Here is an 18,818-nt window from a genome sequence, read left to right on the forward strand (position 1 = left end):
CTTAAATGTCTAGAGATAGACGACTAATGCAAATTCTTTCTTTACTGGACTAATTTTCAGGGCTTCAATAGTGACAAAAAATACAATCTTTATTGAATTATTGATATTAAAACCCTAAACTTTGGTTAATCTCTGATAAAGTTTGAGCTTGTCCAACTCTTGACATAATCCACTGTTGTAGATATGATAAGAGCCACTTTGCCAGAAGCTCATACACAATCTTTAGTGAAATTGCACAGACTTGTCAAAATCCTCATTAGATCACATCATCTGGCTACAGACTCTTCCTGTGGACGAGCTGCCGAGTGGTTATGGCGTATGACTACTAATCCATTGTGCTCTGCATGCATGGTTTTTGAATCCCATACTTGTTGAAGTAATCTTCATCTCCAATGTTGAAACTCTAAATTATCTTTTTCAGCCCAAGCAGTGAATATTTCTAACATTTCCTGTGGAAGAAGGCTGCTATCAAACTTTTCTAACATTTCAGTCTGGCAAAAGTAAACCCAATTTTTTCATTTGGCATGCTTGATGCCATCCTACATTGGCTGACATCTTCTTCCTTTTGAGTACTTAGACAACACAGATTTAGAATCTCTCCATTGCACTATCTAAGGAAGGGATATGAGAAAGACAAGTTTGACTTTATAGTATTTTTACAAGGAAAGTACATTGTTAAACATAGAAACTTCAGTACTGAGGCTATGAAAAGAAGGCACTGCTGAGATTCGAACTCAGGATCTCCTGTTTACAAGACAGGCGCTTTAACCAACTAAGCCACAGCACCACTTTGTGTAAGATTAGAAAAGCACTACTGGTAGAGTCGCCCTCACCTCATGTCTTTCAGTGTCCTTAAATGTCTAGAGATAGACGACTAATGCAAATTCTTTCTTTACTGGACTAATTTTCAGGGCTTCAATAGTGACAAAAAATACAATCTTTATTGAATTATTGATATTAAAACCCTAAACTTTGGTTAATCTCTGATAAAGTTTGAGCTTGTCCAACTCTTGACATAATCCACTGTTGTAGATATGATAAGAGCCACTTTGCCAGAAGCTCATACACAATCTTTAGTGAAATTGCACAGACTTGTCAAAATCCTCATTAGATCACATCATCTGGCTACAGACTCTTCCTGTGGACGAGCTGCCGAGTGGTTATGGCGTATGACTACTAATCCATTGTGCTCTGCATGCATGGTTTTTGAATCCCATACTTGTTGAAGTAATCTTCATCTCCAATGTTGAAACTCTAAATTATCTTTTTCAGCCCAAGCAGTGAATATTTCTAACATTTCCTGTGGAAGAAGGCTGCTATCAAACTTTTCTAACATTTCAGTCTGGCAAAAGTAAACCCAATTTTTTCATTTGGCATGCTTGATGCCATCCTACATTGGCTGACATCTTCTTCCTTTTGAGTACTTAGACAACACAGATTTAGAATCTCTCCATTGCACTATCTAAGGAAGGGATATGAGAAAGACAAGTTTGACTTTATAGTATTTTTACAAGGAAAGTACTTTGTTAAACATAGAAACTTCAGTACTGAGGCTATGAAAAGAAGGCACTGCTGAGATTCGAACTCAGGATCTCCTGTTTACAAGACAGGCGCTTTAACCAACTAAGCCACAGCACCACTTTGTGTAAGATTAGAAAAGCACTACTGGTAGAGTCGCCCTCACCTCATGTCTTTCAGTGTCCTTAAATGTCTAGAGATAGACGACTAATGCAAATTCTTTCTTTACTGGACTAATTTTCAGGGCTTCAATAGTGACAAAAAATACAATCTTTATTGAATTACTGATATTAAAACCCTAAACTTTGGTTAATCTCTTATAAAGTTTGAGCTTGTCCAACTCTTGACATAATCCACTGTCATAGATATGATAAGAGTCACTTTGCCAGAAGCTCATACACAGTTTTTAGTGAAATTGCACAGACTTGTCAAAATCCTCATTAGATCACATCATCTGGCTACAGACTCTTCCTGTGGACGAGCTGCCGAGTGGTTATGGCGTATGACTACTAATCCATTGTGCTCTGCATGCATGGTTTTTGAATCCCATACTTGTTGAAGTAATCTTCATCTCCAATGTTGAAACTCTAAATTATCTTTTTCAGCCCAAGCAGTGAATATTTCTAACATTTCCTGTGGAAGAAGGCTGCTATCAAACTTTTCTAACATTTCAGTCTGGCAAAAGTAAACCCACTGTTTTCATTTGGCATGCTTGATGCCATCCTACATTGGCTGATATCTTCTTCCTTTTGAGTACTTAGACAACACAGATTTAGAATCTCTCCATTGCACTATCTAAGGAAGGGATATGAGAAAGACAAGTTTGACTTTATAGTATTTTTACAAGGAAAGTACATTGTTAAACATAGAAACTTCAGTACTGAGGCTATGAAAAGAAGGCACTGCTGAGATTCGAACTCAGGATCTCCTGTTTACAAGACAGGCGCTTTAACCAACTAAGCCACAGCACCACTTTGTGTAAGATTAGAAAAGCACTACTGGTAGAGTCGCCCTCACCTCATGTCTTTCAGTGTCCTTAAATGTCTAGAGATAGACGACTAATGCAAATTCTTTCTTTACTGGACTAATTTTCAGGGCTTCAATAGTGACAAAAAATACAATCTTTATTGAATTATTGATATTAAAACCCTAAACTTTGGTTAATCTCTGATAAAGTTTGAGCTTGTCCAACTCTTGACATAATCCACTGTTGTAGATATGATAAGAGCCACTTTGCCAGAAGCTCATACACAATCTTTAGTGAAATTGCACAGACTTGTCAAAATCCTCATTAGATCACATCATCTGGCTACAGACTCTTCCTGTGGACGAGCTGCCGAGTGGTTATGGCGTATGACTACTAATCCATTGTGCTCTGCATGCATGGTTTTTGAATCCCATACTTGTTGAAGTAATCTTCATCTCCAATGTTGAAACTCTAAATTATCTTTTTCAGCCCAAGCAGTGAATATTTCTAACATTTCCTGTGGAAGAAGGCTGCTATCAAACTTTTCTAACATTTCAGTCTGGCAAAAGTAAACCCAATTTTTTCATTTGGCATGCTTGATGCCATCCTACATTGGCTGACATCTTCTTCCTTTTGAGTACTTAGACAACACAGATTTAGAATCTCTCCATTGCACTATCTAAGGAAGGGATATGAGAAAGACAAGTTTGACTTTATAGTATTTTTACAAGGAAAGTACTTTGTTAAACATAGAAACTTCAGTACTGAGGCTATGAAAAGAAGGCACTGCTGAGATTCGAACTCAGGATCTCCTGTTTACAAGACAGGCGCTTTAACCAACTAAGCCACAGCACCACTTTGTGTAAGATTAGAAAAGCACTACTGGTAGAGTCGCCCTCACCTCATGTCTTTCAGTGTCCTTAAATGTCTAGAGATAGACGACTAATGCAAATTCTTTCTTTACTGGACTAATTTTCAGGGCTTCAATAGTGACAAAAAATACAATCTTTATTGAATTACTGATATTAAAACCCTAAACTTTGGTTAATCTCTTATAAAGTTTGAGCTTGTCCAACTCTTGACATAATCCACTGTCATAGATATGATAAGAGTCACTTTGCCAGAAGCTCATACACAGTTTTTAGTGAAATTGCACAGACTTGTCAAAATCCTCATTAGATCACATCATCTGGCTACAGACTCTTCCTGTGGACGAGCTGCCGAGTGGTTATGGCGTATGACTACTAATCCATTGTGCTCTGCATGCATGGTTTTTGAATCCCATACTTGTTGAAGTAATCTTCATCTCCAATGTTGAAACTCTAAATTATCTTTTTCAGCCCAAGCAGTGAATATTTCTAACATTTCCTGTGGAAGAAGGCTGCTATCAAACTTTTCTAACATTTCAGTCTGGCAAAAGTAAACCCACTGTTTTCATTTGGCATGCTTGATGCCATCCTACATTGGCTGATATCTTCTTCCTTTTGAGTACTTAGACAACACAGATTTAGAATCTCTCCATTGCACTATCTAAGGAAGGGATATGAGAAAGACAAGTTTGACTTTATAGTATTTTTACAAGGAAAGTACATTGTTAAACATAGAAACTTCAGTACTGAGGCTATGAAAAGAAGGCACTGCTGAGATTCGAACTCAGGATCTCCTGTTTACAAGACAGGCGCTTTAACCAACTAAGCCACAGCACCACTTTGTGTAAGATTAGAAAAGCACTACTGGTAGAGTCGCCCTCACCTCATGTCTTTCAGTGTCCTTAAATGTCTAGAGATAGACGACTAATGCAAATTCTTTCTTTACTGGACTAATTTTCAGGGCTTCAATAGTGACAAAAAATACAATCTTTATTGAATTATTGATATTAAAACCCTAAACTTTGGTTAATCTCTGATAAAGTTTGAGCTTGTCCAACTCTTGACATAATCCACTGTTGTAGATATGATAAGAGCCACTTTGCCAGAAGCTCATACACAATCTTTAGTGAAATTGCACAGACTTGTCAAAATCCTCATTAGATCACATCATCTGGCTACAGACTCTTCCTGTGGACGAGCTGCCGAGTGGTTATGGCGTATGACTACTAATCCATTGTGCTCTGCATGCATGGTTTTTGAATCCCATACTTGTTGAAGTAATCTTCATCTCCAATGTTGAAACTCTAAATTATCTTTTTCAGCCCAAGCAGTGAATATTTCTAACATTTCCTGTGGAAGAAGGCTGCTATCAAACTTTTCTAACATTTCAGTCTGGCAAAAGTAAACCCAATTTTTTCATTTGGCATGCTTGATGCCATCCTACATTGGCTGACATCTTCTTCCTTTTGAGTACTTAGACAACACAGATTTAGAATCTCTCCATTGCACTATCTAAGGAAGGGATATGAGAAAGACAAGTTTGACTTTATAGTATTTTTACAAGGTAAGTACATTGTTAAACATAGAAACTTCAGTACTGAGGCTATGAAAAGAAGGCACTGCTGAGATTCGAACTCAGGATCTCCTGTTTACAAGACAGGCGCTTTAACCAACTAAGCCACAGCACCACTTTGTGTAAGATTAGAAAAGCACTACTGGTAGAGTCGCCCTCACCTCATGTCTTTCAGTGTCCTTAAATGTCTAGAGATAGACGACTAATGCAAATTCTTTCTTTACTGGACTAATTTTCAGGGCTTCAATAGTGACAAAAAATACAATCTTTATTGAATTATTGATATTAAAACCCTAAACTTTGGTTAATCTCTGATAAAGTTTGAGCTTGTCCAACTCTTGACATAATCCACTGTTGTAGATATGATAAGAGCCACTTTGCCAGAAGCTCATACACAATCTTTAGTGAAATTGCACAGACTTGTCAAAATCCTCATTAGATCACATCATCTGGCTACAGACTCTTCCTGTGGACGAGCTGCCGAGTGGTTATGGCGTATGACTACTAATCCATTGTGCTCTGCATGCATGGTTTTTGAATCCCATACTTGTTGAAGTAATCTTCATCTCCAATGTTGAAACTCTAAATTATCTTTTTCAGCCCAAGCAGTGAATATTTCTAACATTTCCTGTGGAAGAAGGCTGCTATCAAACTTTTCTAACATTTCAGTCTGGCAAAAGTAAACCCAATTTTTTCATTTGGCATGCTTGATGCCATCCTACATTGGCTGACATCTTCTTCCTTTTGAGTACTTAGACAACACAGATTTAGAATCTCTCCATTGCACTATCTAAGGAAGGGATATGAGAAAGACAAGTTTGACTTTATAGTATTTTTACAAGGAAAGTACATTGTTAAACATAGAAACTTCAGTACTGAGGCTATGAAAAGAAGGCACTGCTGAGATTCGAACTCAGGATCTCCTGTTTACAAGACAGGCGCTTTAACCAACTAAGCCACAGCACCACTTTGTGTAAGATTAGAAAAGCACTACTGGTAGAGTCGCCCTCACCTCATGTCTTTCAGTGTCCTTAAATGTCTAGAGATAGACGACTAATGCAAATTCTTTCTTTACTGGACTAATTTTCAGGGCTTCAATAGTGACAAAAAATACAATCTTTATTGAATTATTGATATTAAAACCCTAAACTTTGGTTAATCTCTGATAAAGTTTGAGCTTGTCCAACTCTTGACATAATCCACTGTTGTAGATATGATAAGAGCCACTTTGCCAGAAGCTCATACACAATCTTTAGTGAAATTGCACAGACTTGTCAAAATCCTCATTAGATCACATCATCTGGCTACAGACTCTTCCTGTGGACGAGCTGCCGAGTGGTTATGGCGTATGACTACTAATCCATTGTGCTCTGCATGCATGGTTTTTGAATCCCATACTTGTTGAAGTAATCTTCATCTCCAATGTTGAAACTCTAAATTATCTTTTTCAGCCCAAGCAGTGAATATTTCTAACATTTCCTGTGGAAGAAGGCTGCTATCAAACTTTTCTAACATTTCAGTCTGGCAAAAGTAAACCCAATTTTTTCATTTGGCATGCTTGATGCCATCCTACATTGGCTGACATCTTCTTCCTTTTGAGTACTTAGACAACACAGATTTAGAATCTCTCCATTGCACTATCTAAGGAAGGGATATGAGAAAGACAAGTTTGACTTTATAGTATTTTTACAAGGAAAGTACATTGTTAAACATAGAAACTTCAGTACTGAGGCTATGAAAAGAAGGCACTGCTGAGATTCGAACTCAGGATCTCCTGTTTACAAGACAGGCGCTTTAACCAACTAAGCCACAGCACCACTTTGTGTAAGATTAGAAAAGCACTACTGGTAGAGTCGCCCTCACCTCATGTCTTTCAGTGTCCTTAAATGTCTAGAGATAGACGACTAATGCAAATTCTTTCTTTACTGGACTAATTTTCAGGGCTTCAATAGTGACAAAAAATACAATCTTTATTGAATTATTGATATTAAAACCCTAAACTTTGGTTAATCTCTGATAAAGTTTGAGCTTGTCCAACTCTTGACATAATCCACTGTTGTAGATATGATAAGAGCCACTTTGCCAGAAGCTCATACACAATCTTTAGTGAAATTGCACAGACTTGTCAAAATCCTCATTAGATCACATCATCTGGCTACAGACTCTTCCTGTGGACGAGCTGCCGAGTGGTTATGGCGTATGACTACTAATCCATTGTGCTCTGCATGCATGGTTTTTGAATCCCATACTTGTTGAAGTAATCTTCATCTCCAATGTTGAAACTCTAAATTATCTTTTTCAGCCCAAGCAGTGAATATTTCTAACATTTCCTGTGGAAGAAGGCTGCTATCAAACTTTTCTAACATTTCAGTCTGGCAAAAGTAAACCCAATTTTTTCATTTGGCATGCTTGATGCCATCCTACATTGGCTGACATCTTCTTCCTTTTGAGTACTTAGACAACACAGATTTAGAATCTCTCCATTGCACTATCTAAGGAAGGGATATGAGAAAGACAAGTTTGACTTTATAGTATTTTTACAAGGAAAGTACTTTGTTAAACATAGAAACTTCAGTACTGAGGCTATGAAAAGAAGGCACTGCTGAGATTCGAACTCAGGATCTCCTGTTTACAAGACAGGCGCTTTAACCAACTAAGCCACAGCACCACTTTGAGTAAGATTAGAAAAGCACTACTGGTAGAGTCGCCCTCACCTCATGTCTTTCAGTGTCCTTAAATGTCTAGAGATAGACGACTAATGCAAATTCTTTCTTTACTGGACTAATTTTCAGGGCTTCAATAGTGACAAAAAATACAATCTTTATTGAATTACTGATATTAAAACCCTAAACTTTGGTTAATCTCTTATAAAGTTTGAGCTTGTCCAACTCTTGACATAATCCACTGTCATAGATATGATAAGAGTCACTTTGCCAGAAGCTCATACACAGTTTTTAGTGAAATTGCACAGACTTGTCAAAATCCTCATTAGATCACATCATCTGGCTACAGACTCTTCCTGTAGACGAGCTGCCGAGTGGTTATGGCGTATGGCTACTAATCCATTGTGTTCTGCATTCATGGTTTTTGAATCCCATACTTGTTGAAGTAATCTTCATCTCCAATGTTGAAACTCTAAATTATCTTTTTCAGCCCAAGCAGTGAATATTTCTAACATTTCCTGTGCAAGAAGGCTGCTATCAAACTTTTCTAACATTTCAGTCTGGCAAAAGTAAACCCACTGTTTTCATTTGGCATGCTTGATGCCATCCTACATTGGCTGACATCTTCTTCCTTTTGAGTACTTAGACAACACAGATTTAGAATCTCTCCATTGCACTATCTAAGGAAGGGATATGAGAAAGACAAGTTTGACTTTATAGTATTTTTACAAGGAAAGTACTTTGTTAAACATAGAATCTTCAGTACTGAGGCTATGAAAAGAAGGCACTGCTGAGATTCGAACTCAGGATCTCCTGTTTACAAGACAGGCGCTTTAACCAACTAAGCCACAGCACCACTTTGAGTAAAATTAGAAAAGCACTACTGGTAGAGTCGCCCTCACCTCATGTCTTTCAGTGTCCTTAAATGTCTAGAGATAGACGACTAATGCAAATTCTTTCTTTACTGGACTAATTTTCAGGGCTTCAATAGTGACAAAAAATACAATCTTTATTGAATTACTGATATTAAAACCCTAAACTTTGGTTAATCTCTTATAAAGTTTGAGCTTGTCCAACTCTTGACATAATCCACTGTTGTAGATATGATAAGAGCCACTTTGCCAGAAGCTCATACACAATCTTTAGTGAAATTGCACAGACTTGTCAAAATCCTCATTAGATCACATCATCTGGCTACAGACTCTTCCTGTAGACGAGCTGCCAAGTGGTTATGGCGTATGACTACTAATCCATTGTGCTCTGCATGCATGGTTTTTGAATCCCATACTTGTTGAAGTAATCTTCATCTCCAATGTTGAAACTCTAAATTATCTTTTTCAGCCCAAGCAGTGAATATTTCTAACATTTCCTGTGGAAGAAGGCTGCTATCAAACTTTTCTAACATTTCAGTCTGGCAAAAGTAAACCCAATTTTTTCATTTGGCATGCTTGATGCCATCCTACATTGGCTGACATCTTCTTCCTTTTGAGTACTTAGACAACACAGATTTAGAATCTCTCCATTGCACTATCTAAGGAAGGGATATGAGAAAGACAAGTTTGACTTTATAGTATTTTTACAAGGAAAGTACTTTGTTAAACATAGAAACTTCAGTACTGAGGCTATGAAAAGAAGGCACTGCTGAGATTCGAACTCAGGATCTCCTGTTTACAAGACAGGCGCTTTAACCAACTAAGCCACAGCACCACTTTGAGTAAGATTAGAAAAGCACTACTGGTAGAGTCGCCCTCACCTCATGTCTTTCAGTGTCCTTAAATGTCTAGAGATAGACGACTAATGCAAATTCTTTCTTTACTGGACTAATTTTCAGGGCTTCAATAGTGACAAAAAATACAATCTTTATTGAATTACTGATATTAAAACCCTAAACTTTGGTTAATCTCTTATAAAGTTTGAGCTTGTCCAACTCTTGACATAATCCACTGTCATAGATATGATAAGAGTCACTTTGCCAGAAGCTCATACACAGTTTTTAGTGAAATTGCACAGACTTGTCAAAATCCTCATTAGATCACATCATCTGGCTACAGACTCTTCCTGTAGACGAGCTGCCGAGTGGTTATGGCGTATGGCTACTAATCCATTGTGTTCTGCATTCATGGTTTTTGAATCCCATACTTGTTGAAGTAATCTTCATCTCCAATGTTGAAACTCTAAATTATCTTTTTCAGCCCAAGCAGTGAATATTTCTAACATTTCCTGTGCAAGAAGGCTGCTATCAAACTTTTCTAACATTTCAGTCTGGCAAAAGTAAACCCACTGTTTTCATTTGGCATGCTTGATGCCATCCTACATTGGCTGACATCTTCTTCCTTTTGAGTACTTAGACAACACAGATTTAGAATCTCTCCATTGCACTATCTAAGGAAGGGATATGAGAAAGACAAGTTTGACTTTATAGTATTTTTACAAGGAAAGTACTTTGTTAAACATAGAATCTTCAGTACTGAGGCTATGAAAAGAAGGCACTGCTGAGATTCGAACTCAGGATCTCCTGTTTACAAGACAGGCGCTTTAACCAACTAAGCCACAGCACCACTTTGAGTAAAATTAGAAAAGCACTACTGGTAGAGTCGCCCTCACCTCATGTCTTTCAGTGTCCTTAAATGTCTAGAGATAGACGACTAATGCAAATTCTTTCTTTACTGGACTAATTTTCAGGGCTTCAATAGTGACAAAAAATACAATCTTTATTGAATTACTGATATTAAAACCCTAAACTTTGGTTAATCTCTTATAAAGTTTGAGCTTGTCCAACTCTTGACATAATCCACTGTTGTAGATATGATAAGAGCCACTTTGCCAGAAGCTCATACACAATCTTTAGTGAAATTGCACAGACTTGTCAAAATCCTCATTAGATCACATCATCTGGCTACAGACTCTTCCTGTAGACGAGCTGCCAAGTGGTTATGGCGTATGACTACTAATCCATTGTGCTCTGCATGCATGGTTTTTGAATCCCATACTTGTTGAAGTAATCTTCATCTCCAATGTTGAAACTCTAAATTATCTTTTTCAGCCCAAGCAGTGAATATTTCTAACATTTCCTGTGGAAGAAGGCTGCTATCAAACTTTTCTAACATTTCAGTCTGGCAAAAGTAAACCCAATTTTTTCATTTGGCATGCTTGATGCCATCCTACATTGGCTGACATCTTCTTCCTTTTGAGTACTTAGACAACACAGATTTAGAATCTCTCCATTGCACTATCTAAGGAAGGGATATGAGAAAGACAAGTTTGACTTTATAGTATTTTTACAAGGAAAGTACATTGTTAAACATAGAAACTTCAGTACTGAGGCTATGAAAAGAAGGCACTGCTGAGATTCGAACTCAGGATCTCCTGTTTACAAGACAGGCGCTTTAACCAACTAAGCCACAGCACCACTTTGTGTAAGATTAGAAAAGCACTACTGGTAGAGTCGCCCTCACCTCATGTCTTTCAGTGTCCTTAAATGTCTAGAGATAGACGACTAATGCAAATTCTTTCTTTACTGGACTAATTTTCAGGGCTTCAATAGTGACAAAAAATACAATCTTTATTGAATTATTGATATTAAAACCCTAAACTTTGGTTAATCTCTGATAAAGTTTGAGCTTGTCCAACTCTTGACATAATCCACTGTTGTAGATATGATAAGAGCCACTTTGCCAGAAGCTCATACACAATCTTTAGTGAAATTGCACAGACTTGTCAAAATCCTCATTAGATCACATCATCTGGCTACAGACTCTTCCTGTGGACGAGCTGCCGAGTGGTTATGGCGTATGACTACTAATCCATTGTGCTCTGCATGCATGGTTTTTGAATCCCATACTTGTTGAAGTAATCTTCATCTCCAATGTTGAAACTCTAAATTATCTTTTTCAGCCCAAGCAGTGAATATTTCTAACATTTCCTGTGGAAGAAGGCTGCTATCAAACTTTTCTAACATTTCAGTCTGGCAAAAGTAAACCCAATTTTTTCATTTGGCATGCTTGATGCCATCCTACATTGGCTGACATCTTCTTCCTTTTGAGTACTTAGACAACACAGATTTAGAATCTCTCCATTGCACTATCTAAGGAAGGGATATGAGAAAGACAAGTTTGACTTTATAGTATTTTTACAAGGAAAGTACTTTGTTAAACATAGAAACTTCAGTACTGAGGCTATGAAAAGAAGGCACTGCTGAGATTCGAACTCAGGATCTCCTGTTTACAAGACAGGCGCTTTAACCAACTAAGCCACAGCACCACTTTGAGTAAGATTAGAAAAGCACTACTGGTAGAGTCGCCCTCACCTCATGTCTTTCAGTGTCCTTAAATGTCTAGAGATAGACGACTAATGCAAATTCTTTCTTTACTGGACTAATTTTCAGGGCTTCAATAGTGACAAAAAATACAATCTTTATTGAATTACTGATATTAAAACCCTAAACTTTGGTTAATCTCTTATAAAGTTTGAGCTTGTCCAACTCTTGACATAATCCACTGTCATAGATATGATAAGAGTCACTTTGCCAGAAGCTCATACACAGTTTTTAGTGAAATTGCACAGACTTGTCAAAATCCTCATTAGATCACATCATCTGGCTACAGACTCTTCCTGTGGACGAGCTGCCGAGTGGTTATGGCGTATGACTACTAATCCATTGTGCTCTGCATGCATGGTTTTTGAATCCCATACTTGTTGAAGTAATCTTCATCTCCAATGTTGAAACTCTAAATTATCTTTTTCAGCCCAAGCAGTGAATATTTCTAACATTTCCTGTGGAAGAAGGCTGCTATCAAACTTTTCTAACATTTCAGTCTGGCAAAAGTAAACCCAATTTTTTCATTTGGCATGCTTGATGCCATCCTACATTGGCTGACATCTTCTTCCTTTTGAGTACTTAGACAACACAGATTTAGAATCTCTCCATTGCACTATCTAAGGAAGGGATATGAGAAAGACAAGTTTGACTTTATAGTATTTTTACAAGGAAAGTACTTTGTTAAACATAGAAACTTCAGTACTGAGGCTATGAAAAGAAGGCACTGCTGAGATTCGAACTCAGGATCTCCTGTTTACAAGACAGGCGCTTTAACCAACTAAGCCACAGCACCACTTTGAGTAAGATTAGAAAAGCACTACTGGTAGAGTCGCCCTCACCTCATGTCTTTCAGTGTCCTTAAATGTCTAGAGATAGACGACTAATGCAAATTCTTTCTTTACTGGACTAATTTTCAGGGCTTCAATAGTGACAAAAAATACAATCTTTATTGAATTACTGATATTAAAACCCTAAACTTTGGTTAATCTCTTATAAAGTTTGAGCTTGTCCAACTCTTGACATAATCCACTGTCATAGATATGATAAGAGTCACTTTGCCAGAAGCTCATACACAGTTTTTAGTGAAATTGCACAGACTTGTCAAAATCCTCATTAGATCACATCATCTGGCTACAGACTCTTCCTGTGGACGAGCTGCCGAGTGGTTATGGCGTATGACTACTAATCCATTGTGCTCTGCATGCATGGTTTTTGAATCCCATACTTGTTGAAGTAATCTTCATCTCCAATGTTGAAACTCTAAATTATCTTTTTCAGCCCAAGCAGTGAATATTTCTAACATTTCCTGTGGAAGAAGGCTGCTATCAAACTTTTCTAACATTTCAGTCTGGCAAAAGTAAACCCAATTTTTTCATTTGGCATGCTTGATGCCATCCTACATTGGCTGACATCTTCTTCCTTTTGAGTACTTAGACAACACAGATTTAGAATCTCTCCATTGCACTATCTAAGGAAGGGATATGAGAAAGACAAGTTTGACTTTATAGTATTTTTACAAGGTAAGTACATTGTTAAACATAGAAACTTCAGTACTGAGGCTATGAAAAGAAGGCACTGCTGAGATTCGAACTCAGGATCTCCTGTTTACAAGACAGGCGCTTTAACCAACTAAGCCACAGCACCACTTTGTGTAAGATTAGAAAAGCACTACTGGTAGAGTCGCCCTCACCTCATGTCTTTCAGTGTCCTTAAATGTCTAGAGATAGACGACTAATGCAAATTCTTTCTTTACTGGACTAATTTTCAGGGCTTCAATAGTGACAAAAAATACAATCTTTATTGAATTATTGATATTAAAACCCTAAACTTTGGTTAATCTCTGATAAAGTTTGAGCTTGTCCAACTCTTGACATAATCCACTGTTGTAGATATGATAAGAGCCACTTTGCCAGAAGCTCATACACAATCTTTAGTGAAATTGCACAGACTTGTCAAAATCCTCATTAGATCACATCATCTGGCTACAGACTCTTCCTGTGGACGAGCTGCCGAGTGGTTATGGCGTATGACTACTAATCCATTGTGCTCTGCATGCATGGTTTTTGAATCCCATACTTGTTGAAGTAATCTTCATCTCCAATGTTGAAACTCTAAATTATCTTTTTCAGCCCAAGCAGTGAATATTTCTAACATTTCCTGTGGAAGAAGGCTGCTATCAAACTTTTCTAACATTTCAGTCTGGCAAAAGTAAACCCAATTTTTTCATTTGGCATGCTTGATGCCATCCTACATTGGCTGACATCTTCTTCCTTTTGAGTACTTAGACAACACAGATTTAGAATCTCTCCATTGCACTATCTAAGGAAGGGATATGAGAAAGACAAGTTTGACTTTATAGTATTTTTACAAGGAAAGTACATTGTTAAACATAGAAACTTCAGTACTGAGGCTATGAAAAGAAGGCACTGCTGAGATTCGAACTCAGGATCTCCTGTTTACAAGACAGGCGCTTTAACCAACTAAGCCACAGCACCACTTTGTGTAAGATTAGAAAAGCACTACTGGTAGAGTCGCCCTCACCTCATGTCTTTCAGTGTCCTTAAATGTCTAGAGATAGACGACTAATGCAAATTCTTTCTTTACTGGACTAATTTTCAGGGCTTCAATAGTGACAAAAAATACAATCTTTATTGAATTATTGATATTAAAACCCTAAACTTTGGTTAATCTCTGATAAAGTTTGAGCTTGTCCAACTCTTGACATAATCCACTGTTGTAGATATGATAAGAGCCACTTTGCCAGAAGCTCATACACAATCTTTAGTGAAATTGCACAGACTTGTCAAAATCCTCATTAGATCACATCATCTGGCTACAGACTCTTCCTGTGGACGAGCTGCCGAGTGGTTATGGCGTATGACTACTAATCCATTGTGCTCTGCATGCATGGTTTTTGAATCCCATACTTGTTGAAGTAATCTTCATCTCCAATGTTGAAACTCTAAATTATCTTTTTCAGCCCAAGCAGTGAATATTTCTAACATTTCCTGTGGAAGAAGGCTGCTATCAAACTTTTCTAACATTTCAGTCTGGCAAAAGTAAACCCAATTTTTTCATTTGGCATGCTTGATGCCATCCTACATTGGCTGACATCTTCTTCCTTTTGAGTACTTTGACAACACAGATTTAGAATCTCTCCATTGCACTATCTAAGGAAGGGATATGAGAAAGACAAGTTTGACTTTATAGTATTTTTACAAGGAAAGTACACTGTTAAACATAGAAACTTCAGTACTGAGGCTATGAAAAGAAGGCACTGCTGAGATTCGAACTCAGGATCTCCTGTTTACGAGACAGGCGCTTTAACCAACTAAGCCACAGCACCACTTTGTGTAAGAGTAGAAAAGCACTACTGGTAGAGTCGCCATCACCTCATGTCTTTCAGTGTCCTTGAATGTCTAGAGATAGACGACTTATGCAAATTCTTTCTTTACTGGACTAATTTTTAGGGCTTCAATAGTGACAAAAAATACAATCTTTATTGAATTACTGATATTAAAACCCTAAACTTTGGTTAATCTCTGATAAAGTTTGAGCTTGTCCAACTCTTGACATAATCCACTGTTGTAGATATGATAAGAGCCACTTTGCCAGAAGCTCATACACAATCTTTAGTGAAATTGCACAGACTTGTCAAAATCCTCATTAGATCACATCATCTGGCTACAGACTCTTCCTGTAGACGAGCTGCCGAGTGGTTATGGCGTATGACTACTAATCCATTGTGCTCTGCATGCATGGTTTTTGAATCCCATACTTGTTGAAGTTACCTTCATCTCCAATGTTGAAACTCTAAATTATCTTTTTCAGCCCAAGCAGTGAGTATGTCCAGCATTTCCTGTTCAAGAAGGCTGCTATCGAAACTTTTCTAACATTTCAGTCTGGCAAAAGTAAACCCACTGTTTTCATTTGGCATGCTTGATGCCATCCTACATTGGCTGACATCTTCTTCCTTTTGAGTACTTTGACAACACAGATTTAGAATCTCTCCATTGCACTATCTAAGGAAGGGATATGAGAAAGACAAGTTTGACTTTATAGTATTTTTACAAGGAAAGTACACTGTTAAACATAGAAACTTCAGTACTGAGGCTATGAAAAGAAGGCACTGCTGAGATTCGAACTCAGGATCTCCTGTTTACGAGACAGGCGCTTTAACCAACTAAGCCACAGCACCACTTTGTGTAAGATTAGAAAAGCACTACTGGTAGAGTCGCCCTCACCTCATGTCTTTCAGTGTCCTTAAATGTCTAGAGATAGACGACTAATGCAAATTCTTTCTTTACTGGACTAATTTTCAGGGCTTCAATAGTGACAAAAAATACAATCTTTATTGAATTATTGATATTAAAACCCTAAACTTTGGTTAATCTCTGATAAAGTTTGAGCTTGTCCAACTCTTGACATAATCCACTGTTGTAGATATGATAAGAGCCACTTTGCCAGAAGCTCATACACAATCTTTAGTGAAATTGCACAGACTTGTCAAAATCCTCATTAGATCACATCATCTGGCTACAGACTCTTCCTGTGGACGAGCTGCCGAGTGGTTATGGCGTATGACTACTAATCCATTGTGCTCTGCATGCATGGTTTTTGAATCCCATACTTGTTGAAGTAATCTTCATCTCCAATGTTGAAACTCTAAATTATCTTTTTCAGCCCAAGCAGTGAATATTTCTAACATTTCCTGTGGAAGAAGGCTGCTATCAAACTTTTCTAACATTTCAGTCTGGCAAAAGTAAACCCAATTTTTTCATTTGGCATGCTTGATGCCATCCTACATTGGCTGACATCTTCTTCCTTTTGAGTACTTAGACAACACAGATTTAGAATCTCTCCATTGCACTATCTAAGGAAGGGATATGAGAAAGACAAGTTTGACTTTATAGTATTTTTACAAGGAAAGTACATTGTTAAACATAGAAACTTCAGTACTGAGGCTATGAAAAGAAGGCACTGCTGAGATTCGAACTCAGGATCTCCTGTTTACAAGACAGGCGCTTTAACCAACTAAGCCACAGCACCACTTTGTGTAAGATTAGAAAAGCACTACTGGTAGAGTCGCCCTCACCTCATGTCTTTCAGTGTCCTTAAATGTCTAGAGATAGACGACTAATGCAAATTCTTTCTTTACTGGACTAATTTTCAGGGCTTCAATAGTGACAAAAAATACAATCTTTATTGAATTATTGATATTAAAACCCTAAACTTTGGTTAATCTCTGATAAAGTTTGAGCTTGTCCAACTCTTGACATAATCCACTGTTGTAGATATGATAAGAGCCACTTTGCCAGAAGCTCATACACAATCTTTAGTGAAATTGCACAGACTTGTCAAAATCCTCATTAGATCACATCATCTGGCTACAGACTCTTCCTGTGGACGAGCTGCCGAGTGGTTATGGCGTATGACTACTAATCCATTGTGCTCTGCATGCATGGTTTTTGAATCCCATACTTGTTGAAGTAATCTTCATCTCCAATGTTGAAACTCTAAATTATCTTTTTCAGCCCAAGCAGTGAATATTTCTAACATTTCCTGTGGAAGAAGGCTGCTATCAAACTTTTCTAACATTTCAGTCTGGCAAAAGTAAACCCAATTTTTTCATTTGGCATGCTTGATGCCATCCTACATTGGCTGACATCTTCTTCCTTTTGAGTACTTAGACAACACAGATTTAGAATCTCTCCATTGCACTATCTAAGGAAGGGATATGAGAAAGACAAGTTTGACTTTATAGTATTTTTACAAGGAAAGTACTTTGTTAAACATAGAAACTTCAGTACTGAGGCTATGAAAAGAAGGCACTGCTGAGATTCGAACTCAGGATCTCCTGTTTACAAGACAGGCGCTTTAACCAACTAAGCCACAGCACCACTTTGAGTAAGATTAGAAAAGCACTACTGGTAGAGTCGCCCTCACCTCATGTCTTTCAGTGTCCTTAAATGTCTAGAGATAGACGACTAATGCAAATTCTTTCTTTACTGGACTAATTTTCAGGGCTTCAATAGTGACAAAAAATACAATCTTTATTGAATTACTGATATTAAAACCCTAAACTTTGGTTAATCTCTTATAAAGTTTGAGCTTGTCCAACTCTTGACATAATCCACTGTCATAGATATGATAAGAGTCACTTTGCCAGAAGCTCATACACAGTTTTTAGTGAAATTGCACAGACTTGTCAAAATCCTCATTAGATCACATCATCTGGCTACAGACTCTTCCTGTGGACGAGCTGCCGAGTGGTTATGGCGTATGACTACTAATCCATTGTGCTCTGCATGCATGGTTTTTGAATCCCATACTTGTTGAAGTAATCTTCATCTCCAATGTTGAAACTCTAAATTATCTTTTTCAGCCCAAGCAGTGAATATTTCTAACATTTCCTGTGGAAGAAGGCTGCTATCAAACTTTTCTAACATTTCAGTCTGGCAAAAGTAAACCCAATTTTTTCATTTGGCATGCTTGATGCCATCCTACATTGGCTGACATCTTCTTCCTTTTGAGTACTTAGACAACACAGATTTAGAATCTCTCCATTGCACTATCTAAGGAAGGGATATGAGAAAGACAAGTTTGACTTTATAGTATTTTTACAAGGTAAGTACATTGTTAAACATAGAAACTTCAGTACTGAGGCTATGAAAAGAAGGCACTGCTGAGATTCGAACTCAGGATCTCCTGTTTACAAGACAGGCGCTTTAACCAACTAAGCCACAGCACCACTTTGTGTAAGATTAGAAAAGCACTACTGGTAGAGTCGCCCTCACCTCATGTCTTTCAGTGTCCTTAAATGTCTAGAGATAGACGACTAATGCAAATTCTTTCTTTACTGGACTAATTTTCAGGGCTTCAATAGTGACAAAAAATACAATCTTTATTG

At 37.6% G+C, this 18,818-nt stretch overlaps 17 non-coding genes across 17 annotated transcripts; all 17 read right to left on the minus strand.

The window, feature by feature from the left end:
* Positions 1-713: 713 nt before the first annotated feature.
* Positions 714-787, minus strand: TRNAT-UGU (transfer RNA threonine (anticodon UGU)). Its single transcript has one exon. It is a non-coding gene; the product is annotated as a tRNA-Thr (tRNA).
* Positions 788-1,564: 777 nt separating this feature from the next.
* Positions 1,565-1,638, minus strand: TRNAT-UGU (transfer RNA threonine (anticodon UGU)). The gene has a single exon. It is a non-coding gene; the product is annotated as a tRNA-Thr (tRNA).
* Positions 1,639-2,415: 777 nt separating this feature from the next.
* On the minus strand, positions 2,416-2,489 carry TRNAT-UGU (transfer RNA threonine (anticodon UGU)). Its single transcript has one exon. It is a non-coding gene; the product is annotated as a tRNA-Thr (tRNA).
* Positions 2,490-3,266: 777 nt separating this feature from the next.
* Positions 3,267-3,340, minus strand: TRNAT-UGU (transfer RNA threonine (anticodon UGU)). Its single transcript has one exon. It is a non-coding gene; the product is annotated as a tRNA-Thr (tRNA).
* Positions 3,341-4,117: 777 nt separating this feature from the next.
* On the minus strand, positions 4,118-4,191 carry TRNAT-UGU (transfer RNA threonine (anticodon UGU)). The gene has a single exon. It is a non-coding gene; the product is annotated as a tRNA-Thr (tRNA).
* Positions 4,192-4,968: 777 nt separating this feature from the next.
* Positions 4,969-5,042, minus strand: TRNAT-UGU (transfer RNA threonine (anticodon UGU)). The gene has a single exon. It is a non-coding gene; the product is annotated as a tRNA-Thr (tRNA).
* Positions 5,043-5,819: 777 nt separating this feature from the next.
* TRNAT-UGU (transfer RNA threonine (anticodon UGU)) lies at positions 5,820-5,893 on the minus strand. Its single transcript has one exon. It is a non-coding gene; the product is annotated as a tRNA-Thr (tRNA).
* Positions 5,894-6,670: 777 nt separating this feature from the next.
* On the minus strand, positions 6,671-6,744 carry TRNAT-UGU (transfer RNA threonine (anticodon UGU)). The gene has a single exon. It is a non-coding gene; the product is annotated as a tRNA-Thr (tRNA).
* Positions 6,745-7,521: 777 nt separating this feature from the next.
* On the minus strand, positions 7,522-7,595 carry TRNAT-UGU (transfer RNA threonine (anticodon UGU)). Its single transcript has one exon. It is a non-coding gene; the product is annotated as a tRNA-Thr (tRNA).
* A 777-nt stretch (positions 7,596-8,372) lies between these two features.
* On the minus strand, positions 8,373-8,446 carry TRNAT-UGU (transfer RNA threonine (anticodon UGU)). The gene has a single exon. It is a non-coding gene; the product is annotated as a tRNA-Thr (tRNA).
* Positions 8,447-9,223: 777 nt separating this feature from the next.
* Positions 9,224-9,297, minus strand: TRNAT-UGU (transfer RNA threonine (anticodon UGU)). The gene has a single exon. It is a non-coding gene; the product is annotated as a tRNA-Thr (tRNA).
* A 777-nt stretch (positions 9,298-10,074) lies between these two features.
* On the minus strand, positions 10,075-10,148 carry TRNAT-UGU (transfer RNA threonine (anticodon UGU)). Its single transcript has one exon. It is a non-coding gene; the product is annotated as a tRNA-Thr (tRNA).
* Positions 10,149-10,925: 777 nt separating this feature from the next.
* Positions 10,926-10,999, minus strand: TRNAT-UGU (transfer RNA threonine (anticodon UGU)). The gene has a single exon. It is a non-coding gene; the product is annotated as a tRNA-Thr (tRNA).
* Positions 11,000-11,776: 777 nt separating this feature from the next.
* On the minus strand, positions 11,777-11,850 carry TRNAT-UGU (transfer RNA threonine (anticodon UGU)). The gene has a single exon. It is a non-coding gene; the product is annotated as a tRNA-Thr (tRNA).
* Positions 11,851-12,627: 777 nt separating this feature from the next.
* TRNAT-UGU (transfer RNA threonine (anticodon UGU)) lies at positions 12,628-12,701 on the minus strand. Its single transcript has one exon. It is a non-coding gene; the product is annotated as a tRNA-Thr (tRNA).
* A 2,479-nt stretch (positions 12,702-15,180) lies between these two features.
* On the minus strand, positions 15,181-15,254 carry TRNAT-CGU (transfer RNA threonine (anticodon CGU)). Its single transcript has one exon. It is a non-coding gene; the product is annotated as a tRNA-Thr (tRNA).
* A 778-nt stretch (positions 15,255-16,032) lies between these two features.
* On the minus strand, positions 16,033-16,106 carry TRNAT-CGU (transfer RNA threonine (anticodon CGU)). The gene has a single exon. It is a non-coding gene; the product is annotated as a tRNA-Thr (tRNA).
* Between the last annotated feature and the right edge of the window lie 2,712 nt (positions 16,107-18,818).

The sequence above is a fragment of the Anomaloglossus baeobatrachus genome, chromosome 7 (assembly GCF_048569485.1).
Source record: "Anomaloglossus baeobatrachus isolate aAnoBae1 chromosome 7, aAnoBae1.hap1, whole genome shotgun sequence".
NCBI lineage: Eukaryota > Metazoa > Chordata > Amphibia > Anura > Aromobatidae > Anomaloglossus > Anomaloglossus baeobatrachus.